The 23,030-nt window shown below is 47.0% G+C and overlaps 1 protein-coding gene across 5 annotated transcripts in view; it reads left to right on the plus strand.

Moving 5' to 3' along the window:
* Positions 1–23,030, plus strand: part of STS (steroid sulfatase) — a 140,937-nt gene that overhangs the window by 25,385 nt on the left and 92,522 nt on the right. The window contains exon 2 of one of the 5 annotated variants that reach the window (XM_055337417.1): positions 11,870–12,090. The exons of the other annotated variants lie outside the window; for them this stretch is intronic. The gene's annotated coding sequence lies outside the window, so the exon portion shown is untranslated. The remainder of the gene's footprint in view (positions 1–11,869; positions 12,091–23,030) is intronic. 5 annotated transcript variants of the gene reach the window in all.

The raw sequence follows: 23,030 nt of genomic DNA on the forward strand, positions 1-23,030 counted from the left end.
AAAAAAAATAGAGACGTTGTCCCCTGACCAGCGACTCTGAAAAAGGGACGGCACAAGCCAGAGGGTGTCCTCAAACGGGGATGGCCACGTGGCCCTATGGGGATCACTGGATCTCCGCGGATGGCACAGGCATTCTGACCCGGAGTCTCTGGTTTCTAAACCCAGTGGAGGATGAAGCAGGAAAAGTCAGTGTTCCTACCTGTTAAAGTCCCTTCTGGACAAGCATATGGTACCAGAGATTAGTCACCTTGTGCTGTCATGACTGGCCAAGGCTCCGCGGGTCCTTAGGGCCAGGCAGGTGGTGTTGGTTGGATAGCAGAGACGTGGGGTTGTGCTGTACTTCCAGCTGCTGCATGTGCGACGTTGGGTGGGACACCCACCCTCCATGGGCTCCATCCAGGTCCTTGGGTGTTAACTCCCAATGTTACTGCAGTTCTAGAGTCAGTCCCTGGGGGTCAAACCACAACACCCATGTCCCCCAAAGCTCCCAGGCTAAAATCTGAGATCCAGTGTCCTGAGTTTACAGCTGCCTGTAAATCCAGGTGTTAATTTAATGAATGACGCCGCACTTTTAGGGGGGTGGGGTGCAAATCAAGTATTAGGTAATTTATAAAAGTCTTCACCTGAAAGAGCTGGCATGTGCCATAAATTCCCCCCAGCCACCCAAGATTGATCATTTTACACCGAAAGCAAGTAATTATGAATCTGCCTCTAAATCACTTTTTAAAACCCACACTCAAAAGTTGACAAACTGTCCTCATAAGTCAGACACCACTTATCAGCCCGGTACCAGCAAGCACAGCCCAAAGCTGGCGTTTGTCATGGATGGCGTGTCTGTCAAAGCCCTGATTCACCTGTGCCTGTAGAGAAGGGGGTGTTTGACGTCCGCCAAGGAAGCCCTTCCGGTGTGAGTCAGCGGGGCGAGTATGTCTACCAACCAAAGAATATGGGACTCTATTCCATGGTAAAAGGCACAAAAATGGTATTTGACCATTTATATGTTCAAAGTCCTACAGGTATTAATTCAATTTAACATCATGTGTAGCATCGAATGTTAAGATTATAGAGACCGGTCTCCCAACTGTTGGGTCCTCAAGGTAAAACGGAAACCTGTCTGGTGATGCTCTCCTCATGAAAACACCTGTGAATAGGGTGATGTCAGGCCAGGAAAGGGTAAGGATGAAGAATGACAGGCACTGTTTTAGGGAGCCGTCTGGGAAGCTAGCTGTCCAGGAGGCGTTGACATGGGCAGCCACATGATGTGATCTGATAAAGGGCGGGAATTGGCAAAGATGTGCCCTGGTGTGCCCTGATGCAATTGCCTAACCCATGGCCCAGTGTCCACTGCCACACACCTGACCGTCACCACCAGACACCCAGTAGAACATGAGCGCACACCAGCATCATGGCGTTTCGGGTTGATTGAGTCATCACCGGGCTTCCAAGCCAGCCAGCAGCGGTGTCCGGAAGCTCGCCGTCATGGCTGAGATGAAGTTTGTCCTATGAGTTGATGCCAGACGGATGACCTCTTAAGAAACCATTATAATTAATTGTGTTACACGTTGGTTCTGTGTTTTGATGATCTACTCAACTGTTGCGTACGGAATTTTCCCCATTTATATGTCAGATGAAAGCATGAGCATTGGTGTATCCTTTGTAACTGAAAGGAGGGATATACGGATGATCATAGATTTGGGAACTGCTGACATTTCGCCATATTGGCTTTATCTATCCAGCTGTAAAGTTGACGACTGTTTGACCCTGCCTTGCATGAGGCAGGTATTCACCAGCGCATCCCCCAGCGGGCCGCAGAAACCGTCGGGACTAACTGAAAGGAAGCCAAGGACAACTGTCGCGCATAGGACGTGTTGACCAGTATTGATAATGTGCCCTCCGGTGCCCATTGCCCGGCATCCCCTCCCTGACCCCACCACGGGATGACTATTCCTTGTATGGGGTAACTCCAACCTGAAGCTCCCTGCAGGCCTGCGGGATAGCTTTTGTACCAGTGTACATGACTACGGTCACGACTAGTGTTAGTTCTGGCCTTTGACCCGTCAGGTCTTTTTACCGGTCACCAGGAGAGATTGTCTTCTCAGTCGCACCACCTGTTACCAGAGGGCTGGGTGGGATGCTGGATAGGAGTGTGGTTGGAACAATAATGAATGCCTGTGGGTTGTATGAGCTCTCTGGGGTGTGTTGGTGGATGCTGGTTTGACAAACAGTAGAAATGAGGCCATGAGATATGTGACAGCCTGCGGGCATGAGAAAAATAGGTAAATTCTGGGTCAGCTCCACTTGCCCTCCCTTTCCCTGCCTCCCTGGGCTGTAGGAGGGAGAACTAGGGACACCCATCTATTCTTTTTTTCTTTTTCTTCTTTTTTTTTGTATTATTATTATTTTAATGCAGTTAACCTACAGCATTATAATAGTTTCAGGTATAAAGTGTAGTGATTCAGCGCTCCCATCCAGCATCCAGTGCTCATCACAAGTGCATTCCTTCATCCCCATCACCTCTTTCACCCATCCCCCTGCCACCTGCCTCCCCTCTGATGACCATCAGTTTCTTCTGTAGAGTTTAGAATCTGTTTCTTTTTTTTTTTAAGGTTTTATTTATTTATTCATGAGAGATACAGAGAGAGAGAGAGGCAGAGACATAGACAGAGAAAGAAGCAGGCTCCATGCAGGGAGCCCAATGTGGGACTCGATCCTGGGACTCCAGGATCACACCTTGAGCCAAAGGCAGACGCTCAACTGCTGAGCTACGCAGGCGTCCCTAGAATCTGTTTCTTATTCCACCATAGGCATGCACACGCATGCACACACACTACATCTTCTTTATCCCTCATTTTCATCTACCAATGGGTAGTTGAGTTGCTTCTATAATTTAGCTGTTGTGAATAATGCTACAATAAACATTGAGGTGCATGTTGTCTTTTCAAATTTGTCTTTTAGGGGGGTGGGGGTGAATGGGTGATGGGCACGGAGGGGGACACTTGACGGGATGAGCACTGGGTGTTATTCTGTATGTTGGTAAATAGAACACCAATAAAAATTAATTTATTAAAAAAAATAAAATAAAATAAAATAAAATAAAATAAAACAAATTTGTCTTTTAATATTTTTTGAGTAAATACCAAGTAGTGGAATCACTAAATCACATGGTAATTCTATTTTTAATTTTTGGAGGAACCTCCGCAGTGGCCGCACCAGGTTGCATTCCCACCAACAGTGTATAGGGTTTTTCTCCACATCTTCACCGACACTCCTTTCGTGTGTTTCTGATTGTAGCCATCCTGATCAGGTGTGAGCTGATACCTCGCTGTGGTTTTGATACGCACTTCCCCGCTGATGAATGATGTTGAGCATCTTCCTGCGTGTGTGTTGGCCATCCGGATGTCATCTTTGGAGAAATGTCTATTCGTGTCTTGTGCCCATTTTATAAAGTTGGATTTTCTGTTTATTTGTGTGTTGAGTTGTATAAGTTCTTTATATATTTTGGATACTAACCGTTTATTGGACAAATCATTTATAATAATCTTTTCCCTTTCAGGAGGTTGCTTTTCGTTCTGTTGATGGTTTCCTCTGCTGAGCAGAAGCTTTTTATTCTGATGTGGTGTTGAGACGTTATTTTGATAAACGTGTTGAGACTTTTCTTGTGGCATGATTTGTGACCTCTTCTGGAGAATGTTCTGTGTGCACTTGGAAAGATAGGTGTGTTCTGCTGTTTTAGGGTGAAATGTTGTGAATATGTCTCTTAGATCTATCTGGTTCAGCGTGTCATTCGAAGCTACTCTTTCCTTCTTGATTCTCAACTTGGATGACCTATCCATTAATGTAAGTGGGATGTTAAAGTTCCCTATTCTTATTGTATTACTATGGCTTACTTCCTTTATATTTGTTACTTTATATATATATTAAAATATATATTTATATATATACTTTATATAGCTGCTTTATATATTTGGGTGCTCCCATGTTGGGTGCAGGGTACATGAATATTTAGAATTATTATACCCTTTCCTTGAATTATTCCCTTTACAATTGCACTTTCTTCGTCTCTTGTTACAGTCTTTGTCTTAAAATGTATTTTTTTTTTTCTGGTATAACTACTGCTACCTTGGCTCTCCTTTCACTTCCGTTTGATAGATGCTTTTCCATCCTTCACTTTTGATGTGCTTCTATCTTTGGATCTGACATAAGTCTTGTAGGCAACATATAGATAGGTCTTGCTTTTTTATCCATTCCATCACCCTACGCCTTGATTGCAGCATTCAGTCCATTCTCATTGCAAGTAATTATTGATAGGTATGTACTAATTACCGTTTGTTGCTTGTTTTATAGTTCTTTTTATAGTTTTTGTCTGTTCCTTCTTTCTGAGAGTTCCTCTCAGGGCTTGCTGGCTCTCTTTAGTGATGTACTTAATTTTTTGTGTATCTATTCTGGTTTTGATTTGTGGTTATCATTAGGTTTATATATAACATCTTATGCATATAGTAAATTGATGGATGTTTAGGTTTATATCTATTCTTTACTCTTCTGTCAGCCACATTTTAGGTATATGGTGTCATACTTTACATCCTTTTATTCTGTGAATCCCTTGACTGACTTTTATGGATATACTTAATTTTACAGCTTTTGTGCTTCCCACTCTTCTTACTTGTGGCCTTTCCTTTCTGCTCAAAGAGTCCCCTTTAACATATCTCACTCATATGGCTGGTTTCTGGTTTAACTTTTGTTTGCCTTAGTCTGTTTTCATTTTTTATTATTATTTTTCTCTCACTCACTCAGTTTGATTGCTTTCCATTACTCTGTCCACCAGCTCACTGATTCATTCTTCTGCTTCCTCTAGTCTAATATTTATTTCGTCTTGTGTGTTTCTAATTTCAGTTCTTGAGTTCTTCATCTCTGATTGGTTCATTTTTATATTTTCTGTCTCGTTGAGGGTGCTACCGAGATCATTTTTAATTCTCTACCAAGCATATTGCTTATCTCAGTTTTGCTTAGCTTTCTTGCTAGGATTTTGTGCTGTTTCTTCATTTGTCTCCTCGGTTTCTCTAATTCTCTGCACGTTTCTTGGTGTGTTAGGAAAGTCACCTGTGTCTCCTGCTCTCGAAAGTAGTCACCTTATGTAAAAGAGATCCTGTAGCACACTGTAGTGCAGTGTCCCCTGCTCACCAGAACCTGGTGCTTCAGGGGTATCTCCTACATGTCTTCTGTGCACCCCGCTGTTGTGGCTGAGCTGTGTTTGCCTTCATGCCAATTGTCTGCAATGGCTCCTTTTGTCTCTGGACAGGGTTTGATCCCTGTGTTGTTAGGGGCCAATCTGTGGTCACCTTGGACTTGAGCAGGTCAGATCATGCATTTTTCAGATATGCAGTAACACCAAACTGCAGGACGCTTTCCCCATGTTGTCCTGAGAAGCTTTCGTTGGGGGGAAGGGCCTATAGTCAGACCAGATATCTGCCTGCTGCCGACACACCTCCATTCCTAAAGAAGGCTGCTTGTAGTAGGCTGAGTAGTGATTCCTCCAAACCACGTTATTCCTGGAACCTCAGCATATGACGTTATTTGGAAATAGAGTCATTGCAGATGTAAATAAATACTTGTGAAGTTATGGTGTGGTCATAGTGGAGTGAGATGGGCTCCAATCCAAGATGACTGGTGTCCTTATAATGAGACTACTAGACAGACATCTATGGAAGGAGGATGATGTGCAGACATATAAGAGGAAGTCCATGTGACAATGGAGACAGAATTTAGAGTCATTCATCTCCATGCCAAGGCATGGCAGGGATTGCTGACAACTGTATATATGTTATCTTACTGCCTTTTTTAAATAGGTTGATATTTATAAGAAATATATAAGAAATCCTTTCTCACAGCTCCTCATTTCCAGTTCTGTGTTGAACTTATGATTACCCAGACTACTATTCATAGTTCCTCAAGAGTAATCTCCAAAGAAATGTGTGGGAAATATCAGAAAAGAAGACAGAACATAAAGACTCCTAACTCTGGGAAACGAACTAGGGGTGGTGGAAGGGGAGGAGGGCGGGGGGTAATACAATGAATTTAAGATATAAATCCAGCAAACATTTTATGAAACCCCCCTCTGTCTGCTGCTATACACAACCTTTAGAACAATGCAAATACAAAGATATGGAAAATCATATACTCAGTTTAGGGAGAGGAGATGTAACCGTCACCCCCATTGCCACCAAGTGCTGTGACTCAGAGGGACAAAATCACTCACCCAAGATCAGTTGAGTTATTCCACAGTTAATAAAGTCATAGCCCTGGAATTGGTATCTTGCTAGGCTTGGTTTCCATAGTTGAGGTTTTTCTACGACCTCTGATATACAGCATATTACAGGACCTGTTCATTGCATCTACAGTGGATTTTGGCTACTGGAGAAGTTTCCTTTATATAGCGCATGGATGAGAATAGTTGATTCCAATATTCTCCCATTTATTTTTTAGAAATGTCAAATTGCCAACTAAGCCTGTGAAAATTATAATACCCTTTGTATAGACTGAAAACAATAGCAACTGTCCCTTCCAGAGCAGGCCCGAAGGTGGCCGAACTAAAACTAAGGCAAGGCAAATCAAGTTGGTTGGCAAATTTAAAACCATCCCCATGGCACAAGAGACAATTCAATGATTATAATTATTTCCCCCATTGGGTCACCGTTATTATGTTATCTGATTTAAGGAATTTGTTTTGTGTCATAAATCTATAAAACTCGGCCCTATTTCAGGCATAAACGCTACTTTATAGTTTGACTCAAGTACTAAAAATCATAGTATCTTGGATCATGGACTTGAAATAAACCTAGCCTGCTAGCAATATGACTGAGTGTCCATCTACCATGTGAAATGGGAAATACAACATAGTTTTTGTTGCTTTTTCATTATACTTTGCCAGTTAAAAATTTGTGTCTGCAGGAAAGGGGCCTCTGAATTAGGAATGCAACTGTCTGATTTGGTTGGATAATCCAGATGTTCTTCATGTATAGAGTGATATCTTGATACTCTGATTAACTCCCAGTATTTCCACGATACCAGGTAACACAAGCTTTCAGCGTATGCTGAATATCCATATACATCTACAATTTCTTATCTGTGGCCCTGAGAGCCTGATGTATGTTAGAAATCAGAATTATGCATATTTTATGAGGATAGTACATGCCTTTGCCGTATGTCACGGAACACACCTCATCAAGTGGGGACAGCACTCAGTAATCAAACACATTAGTATTCCTGCAGAAAAATGTATGACTATCCCTCCAAATGGGGTATATGAAGACAACAAGTGCTGTCATTGTTCATTGAAACTATATTTTTATAGTAATATAGTAATAATAAATGAAACTGTATGATAATAGAGTCTCAATACTCTGAATAATTTTATTTCTAAGAAGAACATCGGATACAGCCAAGTCAAAATAAATCAGTTATCTGTATGTGTCCCTGTAATGTATGTTCATGATCTCTGGATGCTTGATTACCTTTCATGAAGAGGGTACTCTAGGGCCACCATAGGGCTCTCATCAGGTGGTAGTTAGCCATGTGATCAAGGCTAGGGGATAAGAGTCTCCAGAGATGAATGGTATGGTGAAAGACAAGCCTCTAAAAGACATCGTTCATTGTCATCTGTCTTGTTAAACTACCATCATCTCTGGTTCCCGAGGCCAGCAATCAACAGGTCACATTTCAACCGTATGTAGGTCAGGGGTTGGCAAGCACATTCCATATAGGGCCACATGGTAAGTATTGTCGGCTTTCAGGATCCCATTTGCTAGCAGTGGAAAAGTAGCCATAGACGGTATATGAAGGGATAGACGTGACTGTGTCCAGTAACACCTTATTTACAAGAATAGGCAGTGGGCTATGTTTAGCTCACAAGTCATACTTTGCCAAAACTTGTTCTGTGGGATTTTTTTTTTCACTCTTGTTGAGAAGTTTATGATCATTAACACCACTATTATCCTTGTGCTTATTAGTGTAGCAAACAGTTGTAGAAAATGTTTATTTGCAAAATTCCTTGCTCAAAAGGCCATAGCATAGATTTCACATTAAAGAGCAAATAAGTACCTAAAGCAACTGTCCCATCCAGAGCAGGCCCGAAGGTGGCCTAACTAAAACTAAGGCAAGGCGAATCAAGTTGGTTGGCAAATTTATTTACCTAAGGCGTTGCATTTCATAGGAACTATGTGAGCAGGAACACCAGAAACTCTATTATTTCATGGTTTGCACCTAGGCCAGCATATTTCTTACTGGTATGCTGGTCCTTGGATTACTTAGAAAATACTCTCTGGAAAGTCCTTCTTCACATGATGATGAGACAAGAACTTGAGTCCACATAGCAATCATCTTGGCTGTTGGTTTTTGTAATCAGTGAGTGCTCTATCCTGCCTTTGCCTGAGGCATTGACACACCTAGGGACCAGCAGGCTGAGCTTGAAGACCTCTCTCCCATCGTTTTTGAGGGTTTCCCTAGGGTTGTAGGTTGGCGGGAAGCTGGGGCGGTTTCATCATATTGTACATGTATTGAGGACTAAAGCTCTTATCAGCTCTTGTTTTGTGTTGAGACCCAGGAAATAGATTATGGGACAAAGCGAGTTTTGGTGGTGACGGTGGGAGTTCTTAGGATCCACACTTGTAAGGAAGATGAGGCAGAGGGAGAAGTTGGGTTGTCATGCCCTCACGACAGAGACCTCAGCCTGTTTCGGAGGGAGCTCTGGAGCTGGTATGGCCCTCAGAGTTGTCTCACTTTGAAGAAAGGAGGGTGCACATTTGGGCCCAGCCACATCGAAGGTGGGGGAATGGCATCACCTTGGGGAAGGTCCCTGCTCTCTCTGGCTGAGAGCGGTTCCCAAAGAGACACTTAGCTGAGAGCCATTCGTTCCCAACACGACGAGCAGCTGGCAGGGAAGGTGACCTCTGCCTTCACTTGGTGTCAGGATGCTTGCTGTGGCATCCCCACGGTCTTCTCCTTGCAGAGTCCTCAACACCATATCCCACTCCTTCGTGTTCAGAAGATGGTTTTCACTGTTTCACTGTGGGTTTCCATTAGCTTCTTAAACCCCTTCAGTCGGTCCTCTGAGTATTCACACTTGGCTTGTGTGTGTAGAATACGACTATATTCTACTTGGCCACCATCGCTGGTGAGAGACGCTTCCTCTCCTTCCCCTCACTGCTACTCGTGAGGTGTCTTGAACTCTTCTGGACGGTTTCCCAGTGTAATTAAGCCTGGTGTCACAATAAAGCAGCTTCATCCCAGCCGGTAGCAGAGGCTGGTAGGTTAACATAACAATCGGATACCGCCAGTCTCTTCAGGTTGGGTTTTGCTGCCACGTACAACTTGGAGTTCTCAAACATTTGCTAATTTCCAGGGCTTTTTACATCTCGAAATCAAGGACAGGGGTTGGTGGATGCCGACTACATCCTTAGACCCCTGTTGTGGTTTGCAGTCTTAGACAACTGAATGGAGAGGGGCTGGAGAGTGATGGACCGATGACCGAGTACATGACAGTTACGATGGTGATAGATAAACAGAGACAGGAAGGGGTAATGAAGCATGCTTATGATTTGTGAATTCACCAACTCATCAGCGTGCGGGTTCCTGATAATAAAGCAGATGTCACCTCTTGGTCTTCAGTGTTTTGTTCTGTGACTATAACTTGGATTGTAAGTTATGTCTAAATAGACGTATTTTTGTGTAACTTACCCTAACAACAGTGGGACCGTCATTGATGCATACCTTGTTGCTGCGTGTGATTGTTGGTAGAAACTGGACGTGACCCCTCGCTCCCCTCCCAGCTTCTTTTCCTACCTCTGTGATCACACCCACTTTAGTGATTATTGGACCAGTGGTCATGCAGTTTCCAAACCTTGACTTGATGGCTTTGGGGACCAGCACACTCTTTGTGGTGGAAGGCTGGGTGGGTGATTCTCTCTGTTGAGGGGCTGTCTGGTGCATCATACGATATTTAACAGCATCTCTGGTCCCTATCCACTGGATGCCAGTAGTACCTACCCAATCGTGAGAACCAACAATGTCTATAGACATTGCCTAATGACCCCCGTGGGGCGGAATCACCACTGGGTGAGAACGATTCCACTACTGTTTTGAAAACTGTCCTTTGAGCCTGGGCCTTTAGATTTTCCTGTGCTGTTCCCCTTCTGCAGGTGGGGTTTCTTGCAGTAATACCGCTGTGATAGGCATTGTGACTTAATCTCCTTCTATCTGTTTCATCTTCTTCTTTCTTTCTTCTTCTTCATCACTCCCCAGGGGTAGTAAGCACAAAGTATCTAACATGGGTCAAAGGGTTTCCATGCTGTTACCTCAAAATCTATTTTCTGTAAATAAAAGGAGTGGGCAAGAGAAAGGAAAATGGTGATTTGGATCTCTCCTGCCTCGCAAGGGGGAGTCACCCGGATGTTCAAATCCACGTCCATACGATCTTAGTCTTGCTGAACAATGTCATGGTGAGTGGGCTGAAGAGATGACCCTACCCGTTGGCTCTGTCATCCCAGCAGTGGGAGGTTAAGGATCAGTGTTGACAGCACAGCATTCCGTTTCAACGAGAATCCGCCATGAAATGCCATGCTGGAAGATTGATTACGGTTTCAAATGCCATCTCTGGGGTGAGGAGGGGGGAGAATAACATTTCTGGGACACTGATTGAACCTGAGAAATTGTTGTTGGAAGCTTAACTTCCATAAAGCATGATCGGTATTTACAAAAATCCACAGAATAGTAATTTTTTCCAGTGTGCTATTCTCTTGTGAATATGACTTAACGGGTGGGATTATACTTCACGTTTTAAAGCTTGAACAATGGATTTATAGTTGTTTCAAGGCATATGCTAAATGCCAACGAACTAAAAATACATAGACTTGGGTAGATTCAAGTCCGCCTTCACGGGCAGGACTCGAGAGCACGGTCGAAGAACTCTCTGTGGAGAGTCGGACAGTAAATATTTTCAGCTGTGCAGCCAGACACGCTCTTGTGCAGCTGGTGAACTCCGACGTGACCGCGTGGAAGCAGCCACTGAGGGATCCCTGGGTGGTGCAGCGGTTAGCGGTTTGGCGCCTGCCTTTGTCCCAGGGCGCGATCCTGGAGACCCCGGATCGAATCCCACATCGGGCTCCCGGCATGGAGCCTGCTTTTCCCTCTGCCTGTGTCTCTGCCTCTCTCTCTCTCTCTCTCTCTCTCTCTCTCTGACTATCATAAATAAATAAAAATTAAAAAAAAATTTTTAAAAAAAGCAGCCACTGATGATAAAGCCACCGAGTGGGGTGGTCGTGTTCTAGCACACCGTCTTTGTGGACACTGAAATATGGATTTCATCCACCCCTCACACGCCACAAAGTTTGCTTTTTTCAACCATTTAAAAATGTGAAAAACGTTCTCCCTTGGTTATAAAAACAGAGAAGGGATGGTCCCGCGAGTGAGCGTTTGCAAGCCCAGCTCTGTTCAGAAGATACTTGCTGAGAGCTGCTGCGGTGAACAAGTGGCCCCTGAGCTCTTGATCCTTAGAGCCTGTGGGAAGGACACATAGCAAATAAGAAGAAACCACCTACATGCGTCATTATGCACCTAGAGATGAAGGCTCCCAAGGGGAACCAGGTGCTGTGGCACTTAGCCATGGGGGGATACATTTGTTTGGTGTTTGTAATCAGGAGGGCTTCTCGGAGGTGGTGGCTAGTCAGCCGAGGCCTGGAGGCAAGTGGGGGTTAGGCGGAGAGTGGAACGAGCCGTGCGGGAAGGGACATCCTCCAGGAAGAAGGGGCTTGTTGCACGGAAGCATTTCAGCGTGTGCCCTTGCAGCGTCTGATTCTTCTTCCTTTGAATGAACTCACAGGCTGAGCCCGGGGCCCCTCGATTGCGTCTGCTGAGAACCTCTCCCGCCACTGTGCCCGCACGCGGTGGCCTCGGGACGCGACGATCTTTGAGGACAACCGCCCGACGAGCTTGAGTCGGTACCAGTGTGAGTAGAGCAAGTACCCGCGAGGTCCCTTCACTGTGTTACCACTGCCTGTGGCCCCGGTGCTCGCCTCCCCGTGACCATTGCTTGAGTCACATGTGAGTACCTGAGAGCTCTAGGGTGGCGTCGTGGAGGATCTGGCGTGGTGGGGACAACGGGAACGTGGAGCCCGTCCGTCCCTTTTGTTCGGAAGGGACTTTCCCACGAGAGGTCCTGTCTGCCCAAGAGGAGCATCGGGTGGGGCACACATGATATCTAGACAAGCAGGGTGCCCCGAAGGACGGCCGTGCCCGCTCTCTGACAGCAGAAGTACATAGCACATGTGGGGGACACGCAAGCAATGTGGGGTGGGGGTTTTATAAATGAAGTAAGGCATTTTTGAGACCTCTAGGTGACTCTGGAAGTGCCAGCCCTACAACTAGTGGCGGAGCGGTTCTGCTTATGGCTCTGCTTGTTGATCTCAACCGCTTTGCTTCCAACACCTGAGGGACAGATGGGTTCCGTCCTGCAGGAGGAGCGCCTCCCCCTGGTGGGGGTGAGTGAGGAGGGACGGGCCAGCTCCCTTCCTGCAGGAGGAGCGCCTCCCCCTGGTGGGGGTGAGTGGGGAGGGACGGGCCAGCTCCCTTCCTGCAGGAGGAGCGCCTCCCCCTGGTGGGGGTGAGTGGGGAGGGACGGGCCAGCTCCCTTCCTGCAGGAGGAGCACCTCCCCCTGGTGGGGGTGAGTGAGGAGGGATAGGCCAGCTCCCTTCCTGCAAGAGGAGCACCTTCCCCTTGGTAGAGGTGCATGAGGAGGGACGGGCCAGCTCCCTTCCTGCAGGAGGAGCGCCTCCCCCTGGTGGGGGTGAGTGAGGAGGGACAGGGAGGCTCCGTCTGCAGGGTGGGTGCTGTTAGACACTGAGACCATGTCACTGTCCCGTGGGGCACCGGGCTTGGAGGAATGTGCACAGAGACGCTTTGAGAGAAGGTATGGGTTCACAGTGGCCTTGGGAGGGCTCCACAGACAGAGCCACCTCATGGGCTCACAGGTTCCTGGCATTGGGATCGCAGCTCTCGTCCCGTTGGCCTCGTGTCCCCGGGAAGCTGAGTAAGCGCTCTGTGTCCTCGTTTCCTCCTGTAAAATGGGGGTGCCCAGGGTGACTGAAAAGTAAAGGGTGATGTTGTTGGGAGGGCAGAGCCGGTGATGACCAGGGTGATCCCGGCACTGAAGGTGACAGGCGCGGAATTGGGAGGCTGGGAGGCCGAGAGATGTAACCGTGTCCAGAACTGCAGTGTGGACGGTGGCGTTGCTGATGGCAGGCAGGCAGTCCTCCAGCAGGGCGACCTTGCCCTCAGGGGTGGCAGTCTGGCAAGTGGGGAGGCGTTTTTGGTCTCATACCCTGGAGGAGTTTTGCTGGTGGCATCTGGTGGGCGGAGGCCCGGGTGCTGCTCCCCATGCTGCATCCTGCATCCTGCCCGCACAGCTCTGCACCGCCCCTGCTCCACTTAGCCCCTGGCCTCAGGTGCAGAACCCCCACCCCCACCCCCACCCCATCGCTCACTTAATCTCTCTCTTCCTGCAACACTCAGTGGTGTTTTACTTTCAGGGATCTGCCTTAGAATAAGAATTAAAGAGAACAAAGAGAGAAAGACCTTTTAGGATTTTTTTTTTCTATTACATTGAAACCCCACAGCAGAGGATTCTCCTATTGGAGGAAACGTCCCAGGAGGCTTAAAGCCTTGGCTTGCGTTCATGCTTAATGCTTAGCGGCTTAACAGAGTCATTTTCTATTGTGATTTCTGTAATTTGTTCCTTAAAAGGCTCGTTTGTTCCTTTTCTCTGTTTCAGAAACAAACTTTTTCTGGGGCTTTGAAGAATCATTTATTTTCTCGATTGTTAACGCAGGAGCTGGCTCCCAGTTCCGACATAGCTTTCAAAGCCGAAAGCACCTGCTAAGAAGAGTTTTATTTTTATTCCCCTAGAAAATAACTGTACATTTTGCAGGGAGATAGTTTGAGTACTTTTTTTTTTTTTTTTTTTTTTTTTTTTTGTGGTGCATGTGTCATTTTAGTCTGGAGGGGACATTCTTTGGACCCAGCTAGAAGAGCTCAGAAAAAATTGACAGACTCAGTAGCTAATTAGAAGTATGCAGCTGAAAAGGCTCATGATTAATTCATGATAAACTAATACAACATTCATTATTCTTTCTTAATGTTCTGATGTGGGAGTCTTTCAGTGGGGACTAAAATATCTGTGCCTAAATACCTAATAACAATATCCATTATATCTTACCAACGAAAAGCCATCCTCACGGGGTACTTTAATGTACCTCACAATTTAAAACTCAGGGCTCAAAAATTAAAAAATAAAACAAAATAAAATCCAGGGCTCTTGAATACAACATATTAAACTTTTCCCCTGTCCTTAAGTGGGTTGTTGATCATCAACAAAATACTTTCATCTTATCTCTGATATTTTTCTTTTCCCTACCCCCCTAAATAAAGGCTGAGTGAAATTAAACTTTTCTTATGAAACCCTAAAAAAAAAAAATTTCCTTTTCGTGAGACATCACGTTATTTGACAAGACCTGCCAGCAGTCTCTTGATTTATTCTGCTTTAAATATATACCAGGATAGTCATTCTTTTTAATCCTTTGGTGACAATGAAAAGATTTTTCAAGGGGACTGTACATCCTTAGGAAGGATATTTTGTGGCAGCAAATACTCATGATAATAAGCGGCGTTGAGGGTTAAGATCATTCCAGCCCCCCCCCAAAATTATGGAGACTGCGTGTCTCAGAAAAAGCGAATGAGAGATGGTTCATCATCAGATCCATCGTGAGAGAAGATCAAGCGGTGTGGAGATGGCACCTTTGACGGAGGGATCACCGGGCCTGGGCACCTTCGTGGCACGTGTCTTCTGATAAGCCGCCGCCGGGACGTGAAATCGCCTGTGTGTCGTGTCCCTGCCCGAAGCCTTCCGCCGGAATCTGTGCACAAGGAGATGCGTCAACGAACCCAGAGTGTAGCACCTCGTAAAAGACGATTGACCTGGATTCTTCCAAAATAGTCAGTGTCATGGGACGCCAAGAAAGGTCAGGGGCTGCTCCAGATTTACAAGGATGGAGGAACAGAACAGCGGTACCCGAATGTGGAACGGGTCCTGGATGGGTAAAGGAGACCAGGTGGGACAGCTATTCAGGGACTGTGTCCTCGGTGAGTCGACGGATTGAGTGTTGGTGTGCGAGGTTGCTCTGACGGCGTTGTGCCTCTGGAGGAAACGTCCCTGTTGTGGACGAGCGGCTGTTTAGAGCACCACGGGTATGATCTCTGCACGTCCCTGTGAAGCATCATGATACGCAAACACGTTTCGTGTGCTTTCTGAATCTCGTGAGGCAGCCAAAGTGTACGCATGTAGGTGCACGTGTGTCTACGTGCGTGTGTCCACACAGAGGCGAAGCAAGCCGTTTTTGCAAAGCGTAAGCAGTTAGTAAAGCTAGGTGAGCGAGTATACGTGCGTTCATTTGTACTTTCACTTGTTCTGCGATTTCGGAAGTTGGCGAAAATAAGTTTCCGGGCATATACGTACAGAGTCGTATTTTCCTTCTCCTGTGCGAGGAGGGGCCTTGCCACCGTTGATCGCGTAGCTTCAGGTCCAGTGTTCAGGAGGCACGCGCGCTGGGAGCCCTCGGGGGTCGGAAGCACGGGTGCCTGTGTTGGCCACGGCGCTCAGCATCTCCTGGGCCCGACTGCGAGCGATGGCTCATCACATCACGTGGTTGTGGGCTATATGCGGCAAAATGTCATCCCTGGGACTCTGAACGTGGTGAGTCCCCGTTTCTTTGCTGGGTGATGTTTAGGGAACAACTGCAGATGCCGTCATCTCGCTTTTCTGTGTGGCTTCTCTCCGTGGTATGGAGTGCTCGGTGGGCTCTTGTCGGCGGCTCCACGCACAAGGTGTCATTGGCAAATTTGGGTGCCACCCTGAGTCCTGCTCCCTCGTCCCTGACACAGGGTGCACCAGAGAGCTTGATCACGAGCTCCTAGTACCCGGGGGGTAGACTCAGGATGCGTGCAAACAAGCTGTGTTGTCGACCTCCCATCCTGCACCGGTGTGTGCGTGGTTGGCCAAAGCCGGCTCAGCTCACCTGCTGCGGGCCTGTGGGTGTTCGCATCAGGGCAGGAGCGTGAAAGCCCTGCTTGCCTCGCTTCGCAACTCAGAGCAATCATTTCATTGTATGTTTTTCTTATAACCGCACGTCACAGCCGCCAAGGAATGAAGCATTCTGTTTTAAGAAGGCGTCTACAGATACGCTCGAGCCAGACACTCAGCTTGTGGCCTTGACGTCCGTCCTCCTGAAACCATGCGGGATGCTGGAGCCCATCGACTGTGCTCGGCTCGCCGTTCCTGTCGGAAGCGTAAGGGCTGCCCATGTGCCACTGGGAGCCTCGTCAGGGCTGGGGTCATGGTCCGCGTTGATCCCACCCGCTTCTAGCCACATTGTAGTGCACGTGCTTTGGTTGTGTGGCTGGCAATATGGAAGAGGAATGACACTGCCTACGTCTCCACCGCATGTCGGCTGTTCTGTTGATCAGGATTGTTTTCTTCCCTTAAAAAGCTCATATTAGAAAAAAATTAAAAAAATAATAAAGTTTATATTAGGCTCTTCAGTATCGGAGTGGGCTCTGTAGAAAGATAGTTAACTGCCCCGGAGTTCCGAGTATGACGTGGGAGATTGTTTGAAGTCAGGAAATAATCCACACCGCGACTTCAGTTCAGTCGTCATCTCTCCGTATGAGATGTTGGAAGACACCAATGAAATGCCTGCGATGAGAGTGATTTTATCACGTGGAGGCACAGCCTTCTAATGTTAAGACAATTATGGGTTGATGAAGAGTGATGAGTGAGCGTGGTAGTAGTTCAGCCTGTAGGCTGCGCTGCTGTAGATCTCTGTGTTCAATCTGTGCTGTTCGCCTTGGCTGCTTAGTGTTTCTATTTTTACTGAGGTCAACTCGAATCTGACGACAGGATGGAAATCTACCATCGAGTATCATGTTTCCCTAATACCGTCCTTCGGTGACGTACGACGTGCATCCTTCCTTTCAATCCTACGCCTTTACAACCGTGCTTTAGTCCGTGGGGGGTCCTCAGCGTTTTATAGCTTGTTTCCAGGGCCTGAGGGGATTTTCTGCGTGTGTTTAATCACATTACGTTTCATACTAGGTGAATGCGGAGCCAGTTGACTTCAATTACCTGTCAAGTTTGTGCATTTCAAGATCTCATCTTCAAGGTAGGGGTTGATCGAGTGCACAGCTAGTGTATATTCACGATAGTGGCTCAGAAGTCACTTCCTTGATGACTTACGGATGTTCTTGGTTTAGAAAAATGAGCATCAGAGTACTTTCTTCTGAGGGGGAAAGAAAAATCATTGAGTCCAGGATAAATTGGCCTCTGAAGGACGTTTCTCCTTGATAAAGATGGGAAATGGCGTCACGGCATCCTTCGGTTTTGGAGGCATCGCCATCCCAGTGCAAAGATAAGTGTGTTAAGCAGATGTAATAATGCTGAACGTCATACTGATGCCTAAAAGCACGTCATCTTCAACTCGGATTGACTTCACCTTTCAAATGTCAGAGAACTTTGTGAACTTCAACTTCTTTTTTCAACGATAACTCGTCTTGATTCGACATACGATTCTAGGTCACCTTCATTAGAAAAGTCGAAAACGGGGTCCCACGGTCTTGCTTTCTTGTGAATAATTTGAAGACAGTATTAAAGTGACATGTTTTGTTGTCCGTGTTCTTTTTCATCGTATTGAAGAGCACGCGGGAGCCAGGAGGAAATGCCCGTAAGAGGATTCTACGTCAGGCGTGCAGGAAATGTCGAGGTTGTATGTCGTGACTCTAGACGCTCGCATCTCGAGCCCTCGCATGATGTATGTGACCTAGAAGAAGAAATGCTTCAGTTCTTTCCCGGCCGTATGAGTGCAATTAACACCCTCACGCTCTGATTTCCAGATGCAGGATGAGTGCAGTGGGGCCAGGCCACATCTGAAAAGCACGTAAATGAGTTCCCTTCTTTCTCCTCCTCTTCTGTGTGGATGTTTTTTGGGTCCAACGTAGAAAACAATGGATGAGGAGAGGGAAGAAGGAAGGTAAATTTGGTCTAGGTTTTTTTTTTTTTTTTTTTTTTAATGTAGTGATGGAAACAAGTCTGCAGGAATGAAAAGCATCCGTAGCACTGTGCTTAGTTAGCCCCTTTCCCTAGGGCTGCGTCTGAAGGACGCGGGGGACCTTCCATGGATCCGGCCAGGGGATGCGAGTCCTGGCTGCCTCTGCAGCCTCACACGCACCTGTCTGCAGCATGCACCTCCTGGACGGGGACATGCTCTGAGTCAATGACAAGGATGCTCCTTCGAGAAGTTCTCAACGTGAAAACCCAGAGTCCGTGCTTTTTTTTTTAAAGATTGTATTTATTTAGGGATCACAGGGTGGCTCAGCTGTTTAGTGCCTGCCTCTGGCCCAGGGTGTGATTCTGGAGACCTGGGATCGAGTCCTGCATCGGGCTCCCTGCTTCTCCCTCTGCCTGTGTCTCTGCCTCTGTGTCTCTCTGTGTCTCTCATGAATAAATAAATAAAATCTTAAAAAAAAAAAGATTTTACTTATTTCTTTGAGAGACACATGGAGCCTACGCTGGGGGAGGGGCAGGTGGAGCGGGAGAAGCAGGCTGGCTGCTGACCGGGGAACCCCTGCTGGGTCAGTCCCTGGACCCCAAGATGAGGACTGGAGCCGCAGGCAGAGGGATTAGGTGCCGCCCGGTTATGTGTCTTACTTAGCCTGCATCTTGGTCCCACGCACGCACATGCGGCCGAGCTAAGGGGCCCATTGCTGCAGCTCAGACAGGGGGCACCACGGACTGGCAATGAAGCCACTTTGCGTCCTGCCCTTGGGTCCCGTCGGGGCCACTCTGGAGGTGTGGGCTTCTTGGTCCTGGAGTCCCCGAGATGCCAGTGCTCCATGGCAGGTGTGTCCGTGGGCCCCCACCACTTGAGGGAGCTGCCCTGGAGACCTGGCATCTTTGCCCCGGCTCGTGGGTGTAGACACTTCCCGTCCCACCGTGTGGGTTTGTGGGGCCGTGGAGCCACCGACGGTATAATGTGAGAGCGGCTAAGAGCCTTGACACGTGGCTCGAGGCCTCCACGGGCCCCTGGGCTTGTGGCTCACAGGCGAGGACAAGCCCGGCCCGTCGTGGCCACCAATGTCCTGTTCTTGTCTGCCCCAGGTCAAATCCTAGTTTCCCCCTCTCCCCAAATCTGCAACAGAGTCTGTGCCTTTCGCCTCTCCCCCTGTCATCCTCACTGTGGAGGTGGTTTTCTGCTTTTCCAGCTAAACAAACTGACAAAACTGCGATGCAGAAGTGCAGTGACTGCAGCAAATGCCACCAAGCCCCGGATGAAATGGGTTTAGAGCCACGGTGTCAGCCCTTGACATCCTTGCACACTTCCCAGCTACGATCACAGCTTCTTCCACGAGCGGGAAAGCTCCAGAGATTAGAAATCTGTGGAAACTCAGTTCTCTGTGATGACTGTTTATTAAGCATTTACCATGTGCTTGTGCTAAAAGAATACGCACTTAAAATGAGGTCTCTAAAAAGAGAATCTCTCTTTTTTTTTTTTTTTTTGACTGCATGACAAGGGCCAGCTGCACAGCATTTGACAAAACATCATGATTTAAAAATCAGAGCTCATCACGTTGAAGTCGTCTCAATTAGGGTCTCTTTAGGCCACCTGGGAGCACAGGTTCATGGTCTTTTCGTTCCCATTAGTGGAAATTACCATATTTGAGGAGTTTTGTGAATTGTGACGTCGTATCCCTTGGCACAAAGGCGGTATGGTTACATCCTGCTCAGCAGGCTTTTCTTTCTTTTCTTTTCTTTTCTTTTTTTTTTTTTGGCTTTCCTTTTTCTGATTTGAAAAGTAAGTAAACTATTTCATAAATGCAAGAAAGTATTGAAAGAATGTGTAAAAATCGGGTTGTCACACTCCCTCAAAACCAGTTATAGATGGAGTCACACCGTCTTTCCCTCCCAGTACGTACGTGTGTGTCTGCACACGCGTCGACCTGTAACATGTACGTGTCCAGGTAGAAATGTGAATCTTTCTTTTGAAAGATTTTATTTATTTATTCATGAGAGAGAGAGAGAGAGAAGGCAGAAGGAGAAGCAGACTTCCTGCGGGGAGCCCGATGCGGGACTTGATCCCAGAACCCCGGGATCGCGACATAAGCCAAAGGCAGACGCTCAACGGCTGAGCTACCCTGGTGCCCCTATTTTTTTTTTTTTTTTTTTTTTTTTTTTTTTTTTTTAGCCAGTGGCTTGTAACATCCTTCTGCATCTAACAGGTCGGGTGACAATGACCTATTTCCTCTGAATGGCTGTGTCCGCTCACCGTGCTTCGCACCCTGCATTGCTCTGCAGGGTGGTCTTTGCTGTGCTGCCCGCTGTCACAGGGCACAGCCGTGGGCTTGCACGTGTCTAGTGCCCAGGCCTCACGGGAAGACGGAAAGCACATGCTTTCCCATCAAACGGTCTCACGCCAAGCATGAGACCGTGCAGCCCAGCTCAGGGGGCGGGATGGATTTCGAGCCCTGAGAGGGAGCCCCATGCCCTTGAATTCCACTGGGCGTACAGAGCGATTTCTCACCACCGAAACAGCAGCACCCCGATTTCACAGTAAAAGAGAAGCAATGCAGCTGTAATTATTGGCGGTGTATTAATCCTGTGTCACTGTCCACCCCCCCAAGATGCACGTGACGTTGCTGTCCAGCTCTTGTTTGGGGAGGTCAGTGGAGCGCGTGACAGCCGGAGAGGCAGGCCGCGGCCGTGAACGCTCTCAGCTACACCAAGGCCGGAGGCCAGAGTTGCAGATGGTGGGCCCGGCCTGTGTGCACGGGCTCGGTTCCGGGGCCCGCCCGACTGGGGGCCCCGTGGTTTGCCTGGGGTACAGCTCCGGGTTGGAAATCATTTTTCCTTTGTTTCTGGAGACCCTCATATTACAGAATTCAGGGTGGCCATTGAAACACCAAAGCCACCCCGGGTCTTTCTCCTTCTGGATGTCGTGCATCTCCTCTTCGCACGCACGTGTGATCTTTCCTTTGGCCTCGATGTCCTCGGATTGGGTGATCAGGCTGTTCCTCTGGGTCTGTGCTCCGTCATGGCCTTGGGCCTGCAGTCATCTCTCCACTGTGCTTATGCTCATCCTTTAACTCCTGAAAGTCTTGTCTCGGGCTGCCGCTTGGTGACTTATCCCCATATGTGCTTTCTGTTTCTTCTTTCCTCCAATCGGATCTCTGCGTGTCATGTGCCGATTCCATAGCTGCTCCCCAGTTATCGATCGCCTTGCTGTTCGGCTGCATCTTCCTTTGAGACACCCTCCACTTACTCTTCCCGGCTGAATTATTTCACTTGTCATGTGCTGCATTTCCAAAACTTCTGTTTTGTTCTCCAAATGTGCTTTTCTCCAAGCATCTTTTATTGGTCTACTTATGGATGGATTGGTTGGTCGATGATTGAAAGATTAAAAAAAAAAAAAAGAAAGATCTTTTTTTTTTTTTTTTTTGGAGGGGGTCCTTTTGTCTGTGATCCTCCCGTTACAGAGTCCTTCCAGGTATATTCTGCTCCTCTGCTTGAGTTTACAGAGAGCAGGGAGGTTGTGCACCGCCGAGGCGAAGCTCTGTGCTCATTGGCACGCTTCCCCGGTTCTCGGTTGTCGGGTAGCTGGCCTTTCCATCCGGTACCTGTGGCTGTCATGGGCTGCGGTGTGGAAATGTCCACTTTCTGCAGAGAGGGACGCAATCAGCAGGACCCACAGGACCCGCAGGACCCGCAGGACGAGGTCCCTGGCTGTGTGGGGCAGGGTGGCTCACCCCATTTCAGTATCAGGGGCCCCTCGGCCGGCACGCTGCAAAAACCCATCGGCTCTCACCTCCTTTCCACCTGCCGTCGTCCGACTATGTTAGTCGTTACTTAACATTTCCTTATTGCAGTTTTGAGTGGTATTTAGAGGCCATCCGTGGTGATACCATTTTACCCTTAGAACTCTCCTGTGCCACCACCCGCTCTGTAGAACAGCAGTATTCATACGTCCTTGACAGTGAGGACTCAGAACGGTTACGGAATTTCCCGAAAATTGCGCAGGTAATGTGTTATAGCTGAGGCTGGAACCCGTTTCCTTTGGCGCCAAGCTTCACATTTAGCAATCTTCACCTAGTGGTATCTGTTTGAGCCTGTACAACGCTGCTGAGGGTCATTTGTGACTCATAGGAATGGGCATTTCAAATGCTTTGTCCTCATGTGTTGGTCAAAAAGATCTTGGCCCGTTTATTGCTAATTGAGCCTGGGTGGCTCAGTCTGTTAAGCATCCAGCTCTCGATTTCTGCTGTAGATCACGGTCTCAGGATCGTGGCATCAGCTCCCTTGTCCAGCCCTGTGCCGGGTTCCATGCTCACCATGGTTACGATTCTCTCTCTCCCTCTGCCCTTTCCACTCCCGTGAGCAAACACTCTCAATCTGTCTATCTCTGAATGAATGAATGGATGGATGAATGAATGAATGAATAAATAAATAAAATCCTTGTCCCATTTATCAGGAATGAATGAATGAATGAATGAATAAAATTCTTGTCCCATTTACCAAGAATGAATGAATAAATAAATAAATAAATTCTTGTCCCATTTATCAAGAATGAATGAATGAATGAATAAAATGCTTGTCCCATTTATCAAGAACGAATGAATTAATTAATAAATAAATAAATAAATAAATAAATAAATAAATAAAATCCTTGTCCCATTTATCAAGAATTAAAGCTTTTCTTTTCCATGACAATGATAATAATAGCTTAACACAAAGCATTAAAAAAAAGGTGTCCGTACCTCCGCGTTGAATAAAGTCTATATCCTACGCTGAAGGAACAGCTAACCAAAGTTATTCTGAAAAATCATGTTGCGCGTTTATTATTTGATAGATCGCACAGACCCAGTCGCTATCAGAGAAAATAATTTA

Source organism: Nyctereutes procyonoides, unplaced genomic scaffold, assembly GCF_905146905.1.
Source record: "Nyctereutes procyonoides isolate TBG_1078 unplaced genomic scaffold, NYPRO_anot_genome, whole genome shotgun sequence".
In the NCBI taxonomy this organism is placed as follows: domain Eukaryota; kingdom Metazoa; phylum Chordata; class Mammalia; order Carnivora; family Canidae; genus Nyctereutes; species Nyctereutes procyonoides.